The 17,406-nt window shown below is 44.2% G+C and overlaps 1 protein-coding gene across 3 annotated transcripts in view; it reads left to right on the top strand.

Annotated features, from left to right (window-relative positions):
* The window catches only part of DGKA (diacylglycerol kinase alpha), a 281,663-nt gene that overhangs the window by 48,700 nt on the left and 215,557 nt on the right, over positions 1 to 17,406 (top strand). The window contains exon 1 of one of the 3 annotated variants that reach the window (XM_033937010.1): positions 497 to 586. The exons of the other annotated variants lie outside the window; for them this stretch is intronic. The gene's annotated coding sequence lies outside the window, so the exon portion shown is untranslated. Of the gene's footprint in view, positions 1 to 496; positions 587 to 17,406 lie in introns of those variants that run through there. 3 annotated transcript variants of the gene reach the window in all.

Here is a 17,406-nt window from a genome sequence, read left to right as displayed (position 1 = left end):
ACAGTTGGAAGTTGAGCTAATCTAGTTGGGAAAGGCCTCTGCAAACAGAAATATTTTCAGTCCTGACTTAAACTTTTCAAAAGAGGACCTCTAGTTGGAGATGTTAGTGTTGTCACAGGGTAGACTTTGTGACTGAGAAGGGCAGTAAGAAAACACCTGTGCCCAGGGCTAGACAAGGGGAAATACTGTCCCGAAATGAAAGTATACTACCGACACCTCAGCCCAGAATCAGCCAGGGAAGGTCTAGTAGTGAGCAGCATAATACCCATTTGTTTTCACCTAGGTTATGGGGAACAAGAGGCAGGTGGAACCAATATTGCTGGGAATATTGTTCCTAGGGGGAATGTTTATGGGGATCCACGTTCATGAGGGATCCAGTTCAAGGCAACACCAAGAACATTCTAGTCTCCACTTTAGCCAGGAACAAGCCATACCTGCAGCTCATTATCCTGAGGCTTATAAGGGCCAGCAGCAGTGCTCACAAGGGAGACAGCCACTGAATCAACCCAAGCTGGAGAGGAAACCTTGTAAAGAAGCCGAACCAGTTCCTAGGACCAGAAGCAACTTACCTCAACCAAACGTACAGGTCAGATCCACTCATAATGATTTTGAAATGCTAGATGAAGTGCTTAATGAAACTTCTGAGAACAGGAAGTGTTTGGACTCAGAAGAAGCCCTGGACTGTTATGAGGGGGATTGTGAAAGTGACCTATATGCCATGGATACTGAAATGGTTAAACTGGAGGTTTTGCTGGAGGGTTTTCTTTTTGTGTCCAATTAAGCAATTAAGAGACTGGAATTTTTTGCTGAGAAAGGGGACTGGTTTCCCAGTAAACTGAATTGTTTGAATGTAAAGATTTTGCTACACTTTAAGACTGTGGTTTGTAGGCTGTGGCAGGAGTGCTGCACAGCCCTGTCAGTGATCTTTTGAACATCGTGTTTCATCTTTTGCTGGATTGTGGGCCCTATTGGGGAGGGACCACAACCAACGGTTGTAGGAGGAGGTCCCTTTCTACCCTGAGCTCTGCTGTCAGAAGAGCTCAGAGGCAAAATCCAGTCTGACACTGCCAGTGATAATTTTTGAACTGAAATTGTGTGAAGTGATTTTGAACCAGTTGAATATAGTCTGAATTGCTAGAATACCCTGGTGTAAGAAGCCTTTGAGTGGACCAGGGGACACAGGCCTAGGGGAGGCCACACTGAAATGAATTTTTTAAACCATGTTTTTCTTTTGAATCTGGTGAAGTGTGAATTGAATACTGTGAGGCAACAAAAGCATGCTGAGAAAAGGGAATTCTTGAGCTAAAGTTCTGAATTTGATGCCTGAAAAGAAAAATTCCAGTAGCTGTTATTTTGGTCTTGTTGAAATATTGAGTCCCTGAAGAAATAAAGTTGTTTAAGTTTTTGAACTATTGAGAGGGAACTGATTAACCGCTTGGTCAGCACCGTGTGGTCTGGGCTCTTTTGGCTACCTCCATTTTGGGGTGTGGTCTGGCCTGGTGATGCACAGAGACAGTGTTAACAAAACTTTATTATTTTAACACAATATACTTGACAATCGCCTCTGAGCCCTTCAGCTGGTGAGAATGCTGGTGTACCTAGGAACTGCCACATTTCTCCTGTCTGAAATAGCGGAAAGAGGTGCATGTACTCTTAACTAACGGATTCTATGTATGGCTCTGAGATTTCAGTGCCAAAATTCAATCTGTGCGCAAATTAATTTAAGTTATGAACCAATTAATTGCAAATAATTTATGCTAATTATTGTGGTTAATTGGCAGTAATTGAAATTTGCGCACACCTCTGCCTGCATCTTGTTCTATAACCCCACAAACCTAAATCACCTAGTACGCAGCCCTAAAAGTTATAAGTGGGGTTATGGTATAGCTACTGTCCCAGAAAACATGCTCTATATATACCCTAGAACCCCTCCCATAAGCCAATCTTGCTTGAAAAAAAAAACCCCAAAACAAAACTACTACCACAATGAAAACAAGAAACAAAGTGGAGAGAAAAAAACCCCTTAGTTCGTCTTCATAGGTTTTAAAAAAAACTCCACTTTGTCAGGCATTCATATATCACCAGACCCTATAGTAGTCATAAGTCCCATCAAGAATTATCGGCTTGCATAGAGAGAATCAGTTCAAAAAATATTCACACACAGTTCAAGTAGCCATCACAAATCACATAACCACACTACAGTACTTGGTTCTCAGTTCCTTCAATGTAGCAGGGCAAAATAAAGCAAGACAAAAAAGGAACACTTAGCTAAGCTCCTCATTCCATAGTTCTGGTCCAGCTGTCAGCTTCATGGCAATGCTCCATTGAAGGAATGGATGGATCAACATTGGGAAAAACAATTGCCAGCTTTCATTCAGACAGAACTAAGTTGCATATCTGATTGGAAGTGACCACAGTATATAAATATGATGGAAGTGAGTCAGGAGTTTGCTTAAGCAAATAAGCAGGCAAAGGATCTGTGATTGCTGAAGAAGATTTCATAGCTGCCATAGCCGCAGACTGACTTGACTGCGTTCCCAGCTCGTGGCAACAGGCACCAACATTTAAAAGATTAAAAGACTTTTCTTAACCATTTAATTGTTTAAGCAGTGACTCCTAATTCATGGGTGTGTCTTGGTATCTGTGTGAGTCTTTCTCATTGGCAGTGCTTGTGTTCATAGCTCATTTGTTTCTCTATGCTGGTAGATGTGCTACCCCGGGTGTGGACATTCCATGATTTTGTTTCCTTTTAATTAGAAGGTCATAACTAGGGTTACCATATGGCTCCAGAAAAAGGAGGACAGGTTGAGACATCCAGGTTTTACTTCCATTGCTTTATAGAAGTAAAACCCAGATGTCTGGCAGAAGATGCAGTCTTTGAGATAGATGCACTAAAGTCTGATCATCACTAAACCAGTTTTGACTGCTTTAGCGACAATCAAATTTGCCAGCCCATAGCACAAAATGGCTCACGGTGTGTTTTTTGCCCGATCGCTCATTCTTCGACTCAGCCATGCAGTAGTCGAGTGATTGATGCACTAACATCATTTTGCGATACACAAAAAAAAGTGATGCCTTTTAGCAATCCAATAAAGTGACTGGTCAAGATCATGTCTTACCAATAGCTCAGCTCTGAAATTTTAGTTTGACATAATTATTATGTTTGTTTTAACTCACGTGTACCGTTTAGTTCTTAAACGGTATAGAAAAATTTTAAATAAATATTTTTTAATAGGCACAGGTGATGTGCATGTCTGCCCCATTTAAAAATAAAACCCACACTAACCGAGCCACCCCCTCCTCCGACCACAGCTGTCACACCCCCTGACAATAACTGTGGGTTCCCAAACCCCCAGACAATGACAGATACCCCCATGAGAGACAGGAAGGATGCCCACTTTCTCCTCCAAGGTGAACTCCCCCCCAACGATAGCAAAAATGTCAGAAGGATGTACACTCCTCCTGCCCCCCAAAACTATCTCCTACCCTCACCCTTCCCCCCAAATAAACAAAGGCAGGATGTCCACTCCCTTCTGCCACCGGATGCTTCCCTGAACCTCCCCCACAAACCCTCCCCGTCCCTTGGTCAGAAGTTGAGAGCAGGAGGGATGTGGCCCCTCCTGCTCCGAGGCCTGCCAATCCAAAATGGTGGGCCTTCCCCTCTCATGTGCATCGTGATACACTTAGAGGGGCCTAAGGCCCTGATTGGCTCAGTTGCCTAAGGCCTCTCCTGCTCTCAGCTTCTGACAAAGGTATGGGGGGGTTCGAGGGAACATCCAGTGGCAGGAGGGAGTGGGCATCCCTCCTGCCTTGGTTTATTTTTTTGGGGGGAAGGGGGGAGGATAGGGGATTAACCCTCTCGAATGATATCCAGCACTCAACAGTGAGCAAATATGTGCCCAAGCCTCCCAATAAGCCGACAACTGTCCTATCTGCGGAGTGATGGTTACTGACCTGGTGTCATTGGGCTTTCTTGGAGGCTGCTGAAGCATGAGAACTAAGGTTTGGGGTTGCCTGTTGCTGCCAAATCTCTGTCGAACCTTGATACGATCTATGGGCAGAGGACCCTCCATAGTACTGACAAAATGAACAAGAGCCTCGAAAGGTACCATGACAAGTCTCTCTTGCTGTCCGGCAAGGATTTAGGGTGACGATCTGTCACACTGGCCATAAGATAGTCCAATCCCTTACCAAAGAGCAATTGGTCTTTAAAGGTAAGCCTGCTCCAGGTGGCTTTTGAAGCCGAATCTCGCACACATTGCCTGATCCAAAGTATTTAATGGACAAAGTCAGAATAAGCTGAAACTTTTCTCATGACCCTGAATATGTCGTAAAACAGATAGACTACATAATCCACTAACAACTAGGGGTAAGTGTCATCATCCATTGCAGGAATCTGACATAATCCTGTATGGCAGGTGTGTGCCATTAAAGAAGCCGCTGCTGCTGCTTTTAGTCCAAAAGCCAAGGTCTCAAATTGACTTTTGAAGACTACATTTACCCTGTGATCCTGCACATTTTTTAAAATCACTCCACCCTCACTAGGCGGAGAAGTATGTTTGGTAACTTGAACTACCAATGTATCCACCTTAGGTGGGACAAACAACTGTTGAAACTCAGGAGCCATTGGATACAGCTTTGCCATTGTCCTGCAAGCCCTCAAGGGCCCCTCTAGGGCCTCTCAATGCTCCGTGAGCAGGACTGTAATGTCTAGATTCGAGGGGGAAAAAGCAGTTTAAGCTTTAGAGCCACTCATGACAGAACACTGTGCAACCAAGATCTACAAGGGTTCAAGTTTTACTTTCGACATTGAATCTATGATTTCCAGCAAAGCGGTCAGCTTAAAAAGCCAACACACTGGTTGTCTTCCTGGTCAAAAATGTGTGAAAAGTATATCTCAGCCGCTGAGCCATTTTTTTTTTTTTTTTTTTAATCTTTATTGATTTTTAAACTTTGAAGTGCAATACAATTAGTTAATCATGAACATTGTATGAAATGCACTATTAACTATACAATTAATACATTATATAGACATTTTCACCCAATCTCGATATCATTATTAATACAGTAATACCAATGATGCGATTACAATATTGTGATTAAATTATTAAACTCCTCAAAGTACATTTCCCTCCCTGGATCTGTAAGGATATCTCGTACAAAAGAAAGAAACTTGACCCTTATTATACTGCAACAAGAGTTGTCAATGGACTCCATATATCATTAAAGGACTTACTATTTCCCAAGCATTCCGCCGTCATTCTATCATATTTATATGCGGTACATACATTTACCCACCAAAAAGTGTAGTTAATCCTGTCATGGTTCTTCCAATTATGAATAATCGGTTGAACACCTATTCCTATCAGGATCAGGAAAGGCGACTTTTATATCTATCTAAAGTAGGTTTAACATGAAGTATCGTACCACAATTATCGCCTCATAGGACAGCGGAATAGATGAATCAAGAATGAAATTTATTTGTCCCCAAATTAACTTCCAAAAAAACAAGTATCAGTGGACAGAAATACAACAGATGATCCAAAGTCCCTATATTAATATGACAATGCCAACATCTATTAGAACATAAGAAATGCCTTCACCGGATCAGACCGAGGTCCACCTTGTACGGCGATCCGCACATGCGGTGGCCCATTTAAGTACACCTTTTAGGAGACCCGGATTTCTCGTATCCTTCAATATGATTTTCAAGAAGATGTGCGTCCAACTTGCGCTTGAAACTCGGAACAGTAGTCTCCGCCACAACCTCCTCCGGGAGAGCATTCCAAGCGCCAACCACTCTGTGTGAAACAGAACTTCCTAACATTTGTCCTAAATCTGCTGCCACTCAGTTTTAGGCTATGACCCCGTGTCCGTGTCACCTCCGAAAATGTTAGTAATGCTGTTTCCTGGTCTATTTTATCAAATCCTTTTAATATTTTAAAAGTCTCTGGGGTCCAAAAAATCCTATGTAATAAAAATATCTATGTTTGTCTCATAGATGCTGACGCTGTACATTTCAACCTCCAAGTCCAAATTCGTGGCCATTTGTTACTGGATCAGCAGCTGAGAGACAGAGTGCATATTTTTTGCACATTTTTTTCTTATTTCAAGAACTATAATAATAAGGCCATTAATATAGGTGACGTTATTTAATTTCTTTAAGTTCAAGATTGAGACTCCTGAAGCAGGCCATTGTGGTTGAAACACATAAGTGTCAAGTCTTTATCAATACAATAAAGAAAATGAGCATCTCTGATCACCTTTCCTGTTTTTCTTGCCTAGATATTTACAGAGCAGGGTGCAGGGGAGAAATTAGAGAAATAGCCACCTCTGGAGAGGAAGAGATGGGGACCTCTAGGAAGCCGAGGACATCCTCAATTGTGACTCCCAAGAGAACGTGCAAGGGTAGAGTTGCCAGATTTTCCAATCGGAAAATTTGGACCCCTAGACCCGCCCCCAGGCCTGCTCATTTCTGCCCATCCCCACCCTGTAATGCCCTAATCCCACCCCCAGTCCTGCCCTAGCCCCACCCCCGCTGCCTGCTCTTGTCAGGCAGGGAGGAAGTCCACGCATGCGCGGATTTCCTCCCTGCCCAATGCGATTTGAGGAGGCTTTTCAAAACCTGGACAAAGTGCTGGGTTTTGAAAAGCCATCCGGAGCCCCGGACATGTCCTCAAAAGGAGGACATGTCCAGGGCAATCCGGACATCTATGAAAGGGGGAGGGTAGGGTGAGAGTTGGATCCATGTTGTTGGGGAAGTGAGCCAAAGGGAGACTTCTTTATGCTTGCCCCCTCTCCTCCCAAGATTTTGCACTCTGGTTTCATTTCCTTCCCAATCCCAAATTACTTTCTCCACTAGACTTGAAAATTTGGTCTCCGATAAACATAGATCCTACTGGCTATCTGCCTCTCTCCTCTCTTCTTTCTGATACTAAATTGGCCACAGTTCCTTTAGGGGCAGGAAGGGAAGGAGGTTGTGGTGAACCAGATATGTATAGTATTTATTTAGTATTATTTTCAATGCACAAAACAAATCCAGACAATTCATATAATTCACTTTAAAAAATAATTTAAAACCTCCAAATTAGTCATAAGCATCAGGCCAAAGATGATGATAATAATAATAATTATTATTTTATTTTTTTATATACCGCCTAACCAATGGTTCTAGGTGGTTTACAACAAATAACTAGTCATACAGTGAAGAGTACAATTTAAAAGGAAAATCCAATTCTAAGCAATGTACAATAAATAGGAACTGATCCTATAGTGGAGAATATGATTTAAAAGAAAAGTACAATTTAAAAGAATGGTTCTAAGCTGTTTACAACAAATAAGAACCGATCGTACAGTAAAAATGCAATTTAAAAGGTGATACCTTACATAAAAGAAGCATTTAAGCACAACTCATTTGTCTTACACAAATCAGCAGTATACGCAAAATCAAAAATGGGAGCCCCACCATAAAAACTTAAGCAAGCAACACCCTGCCATTATTCAGCCGGCTTAATTACCATTATAAGGGCAAAAGTCGTATACCATTTCTAATGGGCTGAAGAGCATTCCACAACCCAGCTGTAATATCACTGTAGATTAAGGCCAAAAAAAAAAGCATTTCAACTTTTTTTTCTAAAGGCAAGGTAATTGGTCCTTCTGCCTAAGGTTCAAGGCTTGCAACAAAAGAAAATACTTTCCCTTTAATTTAAGTTTAATACTTTCTGTCCCGATATTCAGCGCTATTTAGGTGGCCAGGAACGGCTCCTGGCCAGCTAAATACAGTCGACTCTCTGTTCCACAGGAACTCAAGCAACCAGAACTCTCAAGCAACCAGCAAAAAAAGAATCTAAGAAATACTGTAAATAAAAATGAAAATAAAATCAATTTATGGCAGAAATTTAAGTGTAAACTTGACATACCACACTTGAGTACGCCCACGCTTTGCCTACCACATGTCCGGTAGTTTGTCTGGAACAGTTTATGGTATGGCATAGTATGGGGTATAGCAGTGTCTCAAACGTTTTTAGCTCCATCACACTAAATGGAGCAAATGTTTTTCGTGGCACATTATATAGTACTCCCCCGAAATTCACGGGGGTTACGTTCCAGGAACCCCCGTGAATTTTGAAAAACCGCAAATACGGTTTTTAGGCAGGAGAGGGCAGCTAGAGAGGCAGGAGAGGGCAGCCGGAGTGCTGGCAAGTGAAGGAAATCACTTGCTGTATGCTCCGACCGCGTCTTCCTGTACTAAAGTCGGGCCTCACCAATCAGGAACTGCTTTGACACGCAGCTCCTGATTGGTAAGGCCCGACTTTAGTACAGGAAGAGGTGGTCGGAGCATACAGCTAGTGATTTCCTTCACTCGCTGGCGCTCCGGCTGCCCTCTCTTGCCCGGTCATTCGCGGTTGGAAAATATCGCGAATGACCGGACTGCGAATTTGCGGGGGAGCACTGTATTTGAAATTATAAAATTGCTAGAGTTATTTATTTAAAGTTCTTTAAGCTATGTATGGGTAATAGTAACAACGGTGAAACTAAAATGGATAGAATAGAATTTCTAATCAATTCGATGGATGTGCTTGTTTTTGAGTGCAAATTAACTCAAAATGTGGCTGGATAGTTGAAAAGCAAATACGCATTTCATCATCCATCATCTGCAGTCGTTCTTTTTTTATTTCATTTCTGTCAGAGCTGAAAATCTAAGTTTGCAAAGATAAGAAGATCCAAATGGTAACAAAGTCTTGATTGCTTCCTTGCTCAAGTTAGGATAACTACTGCATAAAAATAAAAGTACTTGCCGTTAGTTTTCAAGGACCAATCACATCAAAGAACGATGCTTGTCTGGGTGGCTGCATCCTTATGCACACAGACGCTCATAACATTGACAGACTCTTGTGTACGCGATGTCATCTATTCTAGTGTATACTTATGAAGGGAATTATAAAAAATAAAGTAAAATTCTGGAATCTCTCGTGGTGCACCCGGAATCTCTTTGGGATGCACCATTGTGCCATAGCACACAGTTTGAAAGACACTGGAATATAGTATTAGTTAAGGCCTATTTTTTAATAGTAATTCTTAAGCAACCAGAAACTACATTGATCTGGCATCTATCAATCCCCATGGGTGCTGGTTAACTGAGAGTCTACTGTAGCACTTAGCTGCCTAAGCACTACTACTTAGTGCAAGATGGTCACTGAATATATTAGTGGTTAGCAGCTAGCCAGCTATGTTGTTCAATTCAGACTGCTGGCTGGCCAAACGAGTGGCCAAATAGAGCCACTCAAAAAGTTGGTCTATTTTTGGCTACTATAAACTTAGCTGGCCAGCACTGAATATCGACATGGCTTACTAAGGGCTCCTTTTACAAAGGTGCTCTAGCATTTTTTTAACGCATATACCAGATTAGCGTGTGGGGCAATTTAGCGCATGCTATTCTACACGTTAAGGCCCTAGTGCGGCTTTGTAAAAGGAGCCCTAAGTTTTTAGAAGCCAAAAATAGACTTAGATATGTTTAATATATTCAATGCCAGTCGCTGGAAACAGCCCAGCATTGACTATCTGGGCTCGGTGCCAACTGCAGGAGTCAGCATGGTTAGCTTCTGTGGTCTGAATATCTACCCCTTTATGTACAGTAGGGGGATACTCAATAAAATGTCTTGACTAGATCTAAGCACCCTGCCTGGCCTGTACGAGTCCAACACAACCTTTAAATATGAGGGGGCAATTACTCTCAATGTAAAAACATGTGGTTCCTGTCAGTTGTTGTGTATATAGACAATGGCTTAGCAAGGATGTGAGGTGCCTGAGTGGGGGAGGGGAGGCGCCTCTCCTCCCCTCTGCTGCACGCATGCACCCTTTCCATACCCTTCCCTACCTCTTAACTTCCCTGGCGAGAGCAGCATCACCAGGGGAGAGTGTAGCGCAGTGGTTAAAGCTACAGCCTCAGCACCCTGAGGTTGTGGGTTCAAACCCATGCTGCTCCTTGTGACCCTGGGCAAGTCACTTAATCCCCCCATTGCCCCAGGTACTTTAGATAGATTGTGAGCCCGCCGGGACAGAGAGAGAAAACTGCTTGAGTACCTGAATTAATGCATGCAAACCATTCCGAGCTCCCCTGGGAGAACGGTATAGAAAATTGAATAAATAAAAATTTTTTTAAAACTTTCTGCCGGCGTTGGTTCTGCCTCTGACATCACTTCCTAGGTATGAAACCCAGAAGTGACATCAGAGGGAGAGCCGACACTGGCGTGAGCAGTAGGTTGGATTTGCTGCTTGTGCTGACGAAGAAATAGAGGTATGGTGGGTGGAGAGGAAGTGAAGACGTATGCGTGACGGGGGAGGAGGAGGAAGGAACAGGGGGTGTAGAGGAGGAAGGGTGTGGGGGTGTCCTAGTTGTAGATTGTTTAAGGATAGCTTTGATCCCTTTTTTTGCTTTTAGGGTGTAAAAAAAACTTCTTAAAAATTGTTGTAGGATGTACTGTTATATATTTTTGTTATTTGGTTTTTTGATTTTAAGGGGTTGATATTTAGACTGTGGGAGGCAGCCTGGGTAAGTCCTGGGAGTTTGGGCTGCTATTAACCAGCTAAGTTAATATTCAGCACTAGCCCATTTAAGTTAATAGCAGCCAAAGATAAATATGCTGTTACGCAGTCTGATTTGGCCGCTAAACTTAGCTGGACAATGTTTTAATATTCACAATTAGCAGGTTAAATTGCATATGTAGGTGACTAGTGGCTAGTCCCTAACTGCAGATATTCAGTGGAGATAGCCAGCTATCTCTTGATGAATATTAGTGATTAGCTGGTGAAATGATATTTAACTGGCCAGGAGCTGTTCTTGGCTGTTTAAATAGCACTGAATATTGAGCAGTCGGTCTTTGTGCAAGTTCTCTGCATTGCATGTTTCTATTATCCCAGGACAAGCAGGCAGCATATTCTTGACTGATGGGTGACGGTACCGACGGAGCCCCGGTACAGACAATTTTAGAGTGATTGCACTCTAAGAACTTGGAAAGTTCTGGTAGGCCGCACTGCGCACGCGCGAGTGCCTTCCCGCCCGACAGAGGCGCGCGGTCCCCAGTTTCTTAGTTTCCGCGGAGCTAAGAAGACGCGTTTCCTCAACGGCTGTTGAAGAAAATTTTTTCGATCTTCCCGCTCGCGTAAACCTTTGCTTAAATAAAGGTTTATTTATTTCTTTTCTTTTCTTTTAAAAAAAAAAAAAAAAAAAAGACTAACTTAGTTGTTTTTCTTTTCATTTTTCGTTTCGCCCCGGCGGGGCCTGTTGCCACAATCGAAGCCTCGGCCTTCGATTTGGCAGAGGCTGTCTTCACTTTCATGCCCCCTCAGCCCGGGTTTAAAAAGTGCCAGCGGTGCGCTCGGCCAATCTCACTGACAGACCCGCATAACTGGTGTCTGCAGTGTCTTGGTCCCGACCATCAAGCGTCCACTTGCACCCGCTGTGCAACTTTGAAAAAAAGAACACTTAAAAAACGCCAAATCCAGCAGCGGTTACTCTTCGGTGCCGAGATGTCCGATTCCACCGTACCGGCACCGACATCGATTCCATCTCAATCGGCACCGACTTCATCGACACTGCGCGATACCGCGCCGGCGTCGCATCCAGCAGGTAAGCCGGCTAAGAAGCCTTCCCCGCTGGAGCGTCCTCCGGTCTCCACTGCAGTGAGTCCAATCCTGCTGACCTCGAGGCGCCCACGGAAGCGCTCCGCTCCGATTGAAGTTAGCCCCTCGACATCGGGTTCTTCGTCGGAGTGTCGAGCAGCACCCAAGGTACCGCAGAAGAAAAAAGCGGTACCGGTGCCTTCGCTGGACGAGCGTATTGCCGCCGTTCTGCAGGTACAGCTGAGAGAGCAACTCCAACAGCTACTGCCTGCTCTTTTACCCCAGAACCTTCCAGTTCCGGTCCGGTCGGAGCCACCGGTACCAATAGTGGAACGCCCTCTTTTATCGGTATCCACTTTGTCGGTACCGGCTCTTACCACCTCATCGACTTCGATGCCGATTTTAGCTCCAGACCCTAAATCTCACCACCAGGCGGTACAAATCTCGGTACCAGCATCGCCTGGTACCGTGTCCATGAGGTCGGGCAAGTCCACCCATAAAACCCGACACCTGGATCCCTCCACACCAGAGTCTCGACACCATGGCTCTCAGGTTAGGGATCCTGACTTATGGGGTGATTCTGAAGAGCCCTTTCTATCTGAAGGTGAATGCTCTTCTGATGAGGAGGAACGCCTTGTTACCAATACCTCTTCTCACCCAGATTCCACATCTTTTCCATCTTTCTTAAAAGAAATGTGTGAATCTTTGTCTATTCCCTTGGAGGCTGAGTCAAAGAAGTCTAAGGCATTTCTTGATGCATTGGACTTTGACCAGCCTCCAAGGGAATTTCTTAAACTTCTTCTCCATGATATCTTGAGAGAAACGTTTTATAAAAACCTAGAGACTCCCCTGACTGTTCCAGGAGCCCCTCGTAAACTGGACTCCTTATACAGGGTGATTCCTATTCCTGGGTTTGATAAACCCCAACTCCCGCATGAATCTCTTTTAGTGGAATCCACTTTAAAGAAATCAGCGGGAGCTAATGTGTATGCTTCAGTCCCTCCTGGCAGAGAGGGCAAATCAATGGACAAATTTGGCAAGCGTTTATATCAAAACGCCATGCTAGCCAACAGATCAGGAAATTATGCTTTTCATTTCTCATTTTATTTGAAGCATTTGATCCAAACAATATCTACTTTTGAGAAATATCTTCCTGATCGCAAAAAATCTAATTTTCAGACCTGTACTTCCTCTCTTCTCCAGTTGAGAAAGTTTCTAGTAAGATCAATTTATGATACCTTTGAATTGACTTCTAGAGCCAAGGCTATGTCAGTGGCTATGTGCAGGTTGGCATGGCTCAGGGTCTCAGAACTAGAGGTAAACCACCAAGACCGTCTAGCAAATGCACCTTGCTTAGGGGATGAGCTGTTTGGTGATTCCATGGATTCCACCACACAAATACTATCGGCACATGAGACACGTTGGGATACTCTCCTAAAGAATAAAAAGAAGACTCCACCTACTAGGCCTTTCCGACAACAATCGGCCTACCAACGCCGTTATGCTGCTCGCCCCTTACCTCAGGCTACTCAACAACCTAGACGTCAGCGACAACAACAACAACGTCAACCTCCAAGGCAGACGCAACAGCAACAAAAACCTCCTCCACCTCAAAAGTCTACCCAGCCCTTTTGACGTGTTTCTCCAGAGCTAGCCAATATTCCACCATCTGCCCATCTTCCTCAACCGATAGGAGGGCGCCTGACCTATTATCTCAGCCGTTGGGAGATCATTACATCCGATCAATGGGTCCTCAACATCGTTCGCCACGGCTACTCTCTCAACTTCCAGACTTATCCCGATCAAAGTCTGCCAAAAGAGTCTGCTTTGAACACTCCTCAATCCTCTCTCCTGATTCAAGAGGTTCAATCCCTCCTTCTTCTAAACGCCATCGAAGAAGTTCCTCTAGATCAGAAAGGACAGGGATTTTACTCCCGTTACTTTCTAGTTCCAAAGAAAACAGGAGATCTCAGGCCCATTTTAGATCTTCGAGATCTCAACAAATGCTTGGTCAAGGAGAAATTCAAGATGCTTTCCTTAGCAACTCTTTATCCTCTTCTCAATCAGGGCGAATGGCTATGCTCCCTCGACCTCAAGGAGGCATACACTCATATTCCCATCCATCTAGACTCCAGACAGTATCTCCGTTTCATGATCAACCACTGTCATTACCAATACAAAGTTCTCCCCTTCGGACTTGCTTCATCTCCAAGAGTGTTCACCAAATGTCTGATTGTGGTGGCTGCTTTCCTTCGTTCACATCTTCAAGTTTTCCCTTACCTGGACGATTGGTTGATAAAGGCCAATTCTCCTCAAACAGTGCTACTGGCCACCAATCAAACCATCTTGTTTTTACAGTTTCAGGGGTTTGAGATCAATTTTCCCAAATCTCATCTCATCCCCACTCAGACTTCAATTCATTGGAGCGGTGCTGGACACGATCCTCATGAGAGCATTCCTGCCGTCCAACCGTCTCCACACTCTTCAAGTTCTGTGTCAACAGGTTCTTCCTCAAAGTTTCATCTCTGCCAAACAAATGATGATACTATTGGGACACATGGCCTCAACAGTTCATGTCACCCCTCTGGCACGTCTTCACCTGCGCACACCTCAATGGACCCTAGCTACCCAGTGGTCCCAAGCGACGGATCCTTGCTCACGACTCATATCTGTGACATCATCTCTTCGTCAGTCTCTACAATGGTGGTTGGTATCCTCAAATCTATCCAGAGGTCTTCTGTTCCATCTATCTCCTCATCAACTAGTCATCACCACCGATGCCTCCCCTTATGCATGGGGAGCTCATTTGAACGAGTTCCAAACTCAAGGCCTTTGGACAGCCCAGGAAAAGAAGCATCACATCAATTTCCTGGAACTCAGAGCGATGTTTTATGCCCTCAAGGCTTTCCAACATCTTCTCTTCCCTCAAGTTCTTCTGCTGTGCACAGACAATCAAGTGGCAATGTACTACATCAACAAGCAGGGTGGAACGGGCTCTCGCCTCTTGTGCCAGGACGCCCAGAAGATCTGGACTTGGGCCATAAATCACCATCTATTCCTGAAAGCTATTTACATTGAGGGAGAAAAGAATTCCTTAGCGGACAAGCTCAGCAGAATTCTCCAGCCTCACGAGTGGACAATCGATCCTTTCACTCTACAATCCATCTTCGCTCAATGGGGTACTCCTCAGATAGACCTCTTTGCAGCTCCTCACAATCACCAGCTGCCCCTATTCTGCTCCAGACTCTACTCTCCTCACCGTCTGGCAGCGGATGCGTTTCTCCTCGACTGCTCAAATCTGTTCCTGTATGCTTTCCCTCCTCTACCTCTCATGTTGAGAACCTTGTTCAAGCTCAAGAGGGAACGAGCCACCATGATTCTGATTGTTCCGAGGTGGCCCAGGCAGCATTGGTTCTCCCTTCTACTTCAACTCAGTTCCAGGGAACCTTTTCTTCTTCCACTGTATCCTTCTCTGCTTACACAGCATCAGGAGACCCTTCTACATCCCAACCTCCAGCCTCTGCACCTGACAGCTTGGTATCTCTCGGTCTGACTTCTCATGATACGTTTTTGTCTCAGCCTGTTCGTTCAATTCTGGATGCCTCCAGGAAACCGGCCACTCTGCAATGTTACCGTCAGAAGTGGACACGTTTTTCTTCCTGGTGTCTTCTCCATCATCATAATCCCACTTCTCTTGCAGTGGAGACCTTGTTGGATTATCTTCTTTCTTTGTCCGACTCTGGCCTTAAGTCTACTTCCATCAGAGTCCACCTCAGTGCCATTGCTGCTTTTCATGAGCCGATCCATGGAAAACTTCTCTCAGCTCATCCCCTGGTGTCCAGGTTCATGCAGGGTCTTTTCAATGTGAAACCACCTCTTAAAGCCCCTCCTGTTGTCTGGGATCTCAATGTGGTTCTTTCCGCCTTAATGAAGCCTCCATTTGAACCTTTGGCTACCACTCCTTTCAAATTTCTCACTTGGAAGGTTCTTTTCCTTATTGCTCTTACCTCTGCCAGGAGGGTCAGTGAGCTACATGCACTAGTTGCAGATCCACCTTTTACGGTTTTTCATCATGACAAGGTGGTTCTGCGTACACATCCAAAGTTTCTCCCTAAGGTTGTCTCTGAATTCCATCTCAACCACTCCATTGTTCTGCCTGTCTTCTTTCCGAAACCTCATTCTCATTCTGGGGAACAGGCTCTACATACTTTGGATTGTAAGAGGGCTCTAGCTTACTATCTAGAGCGTACGAAACCCCACAGATCAGTTCCCCAACTCTTTCTGTCCTTTGATCCGAATAAATTGGGACGTCCTGTTTCTAAACGTACGTTGTCTAATTGGCTGGCAGCGTGCATTTCATTCTGTTATGCTCAGACCGGACTGACACTGGAAGGTTCTGTCACGGCCCATAGAGTCCGAGCAATGGCAGCATCTGTAGCTTTCCTCCGTTCCACTCCTATTGAGGAAATCTGCAAGGCTGCTACTTGGTCCTCAGTTCATACTTTTACATCTCATTATTGTCTGGATGCATTCTCCAGACGGGATGGACACTTCGGCCAATCTGTTTTGCAAAATTTGTTTTCCTAATGGCCAACCTTCCCTCCATCCCTCTTTTTGTTAGCTTGGAGGTCACCCATCAGTCAAGAATATGCTGCCTGCTTGTCCTGGGATAAAGCACAGTTACTTACCGTAACAGGTGTTATCCAGGGACAGCAGGCAGATATTCTTGCGTCCCTCCCACCTCCCCGGGTTGGCTTCTTAGCTGGCTTATCATAACTGGGGACCGCGCGCCTCTGTCGGGCGGGAAGGCACTCGCGCGTGCGCGGTGCGGCCTACCAGAACTTTCCAAGTTCTTAGAATGCAATCACTCTAAAATTGTCCGTACCGGGGCTCCGTCGGTGCCGTCACCCATCAGTCAAGAATATCTGCCTGCTGTCCCTGGATAACACCTGTTACGGTAAGTAACTGTGCTTTGCCAATTGTTTAATAAAGCTTTCTATTTAAATTTTAAAAAGTGTGTTCGCTGTGTTAGTCCACTAATAATTAGAAATAGAAAAGATACGATGGTATCATTTTTAATTAACTTAATACATTTTTGACTAGTGTTCAACTTGAAAAAGACAGTGCTGCCTTTTGAAAGCTAGTCAAAAAATGTATCATTAGCTTTTTTTTACTGGACTATCATCTTATTTTTGTTTTGTTTTATTTCTGTTTATTACCTTTTAAAGTAGAAAAAGGTCAGGACAATAATTTGAAATGTACTGCTAGTCACAGAAAGGTAGAAGAGGTTAAAGAAGTAGCGGAAGGAGCAAAGACATGAAAAGGAAGCAGAAATCCAAAAGAGCTGAATATGATAGGTGGTGAGAGGCTGATGTGTGTGGACTAGGAGGACCTTGGGGTGATAGTGTCTGAGGATCTCAAGGTGGAAAAAACATGTGACAAGGGAATGGCCAAAGCCAGAAGGATGCTGGACTGTAAAGAGAGAGGCGGAATCAGCAGAAAGCAGGTAGCGATGATGATGCCATTTTATAAGACACAAGACGACCTCAGTTTTGGAGATCATATCTTGACGACTGACACGATCTGAAGTGCTTCAGAGAAACGTGACAAACATGATCTGAACGTTTATAGTTTAGAGCAGAGTTTCTCAACTTCTTCAAGTCAAATACCTCCTAAGCCTAACAAATATCAACTGAGTACCCCCACCCCCCTAATAATAGTACTAATTGTAATGCAATTTCTTCCATCTTTTTTTCATATACACACAATGCATATAATCTTATT

Source organism: Geotrypetes seraphini, chromosome 3 (genome assembly GCF_902459505.1).
Source record: "Geotrypetes seraphini chromosome 3, aGeoSer1.1, whole genome shotgun sequence".
NCBI classification, from domain to species: domain Eukaryota; kingdom Metazoa; phylum Chordata; class Amphibia; order Gymnophiona; family Dermophiidae; genus Geotrypetes; species Geotrypetes seraphini.
This window is presented reverse-complemented; position numbering and strand designations above follow the sequence as displayed.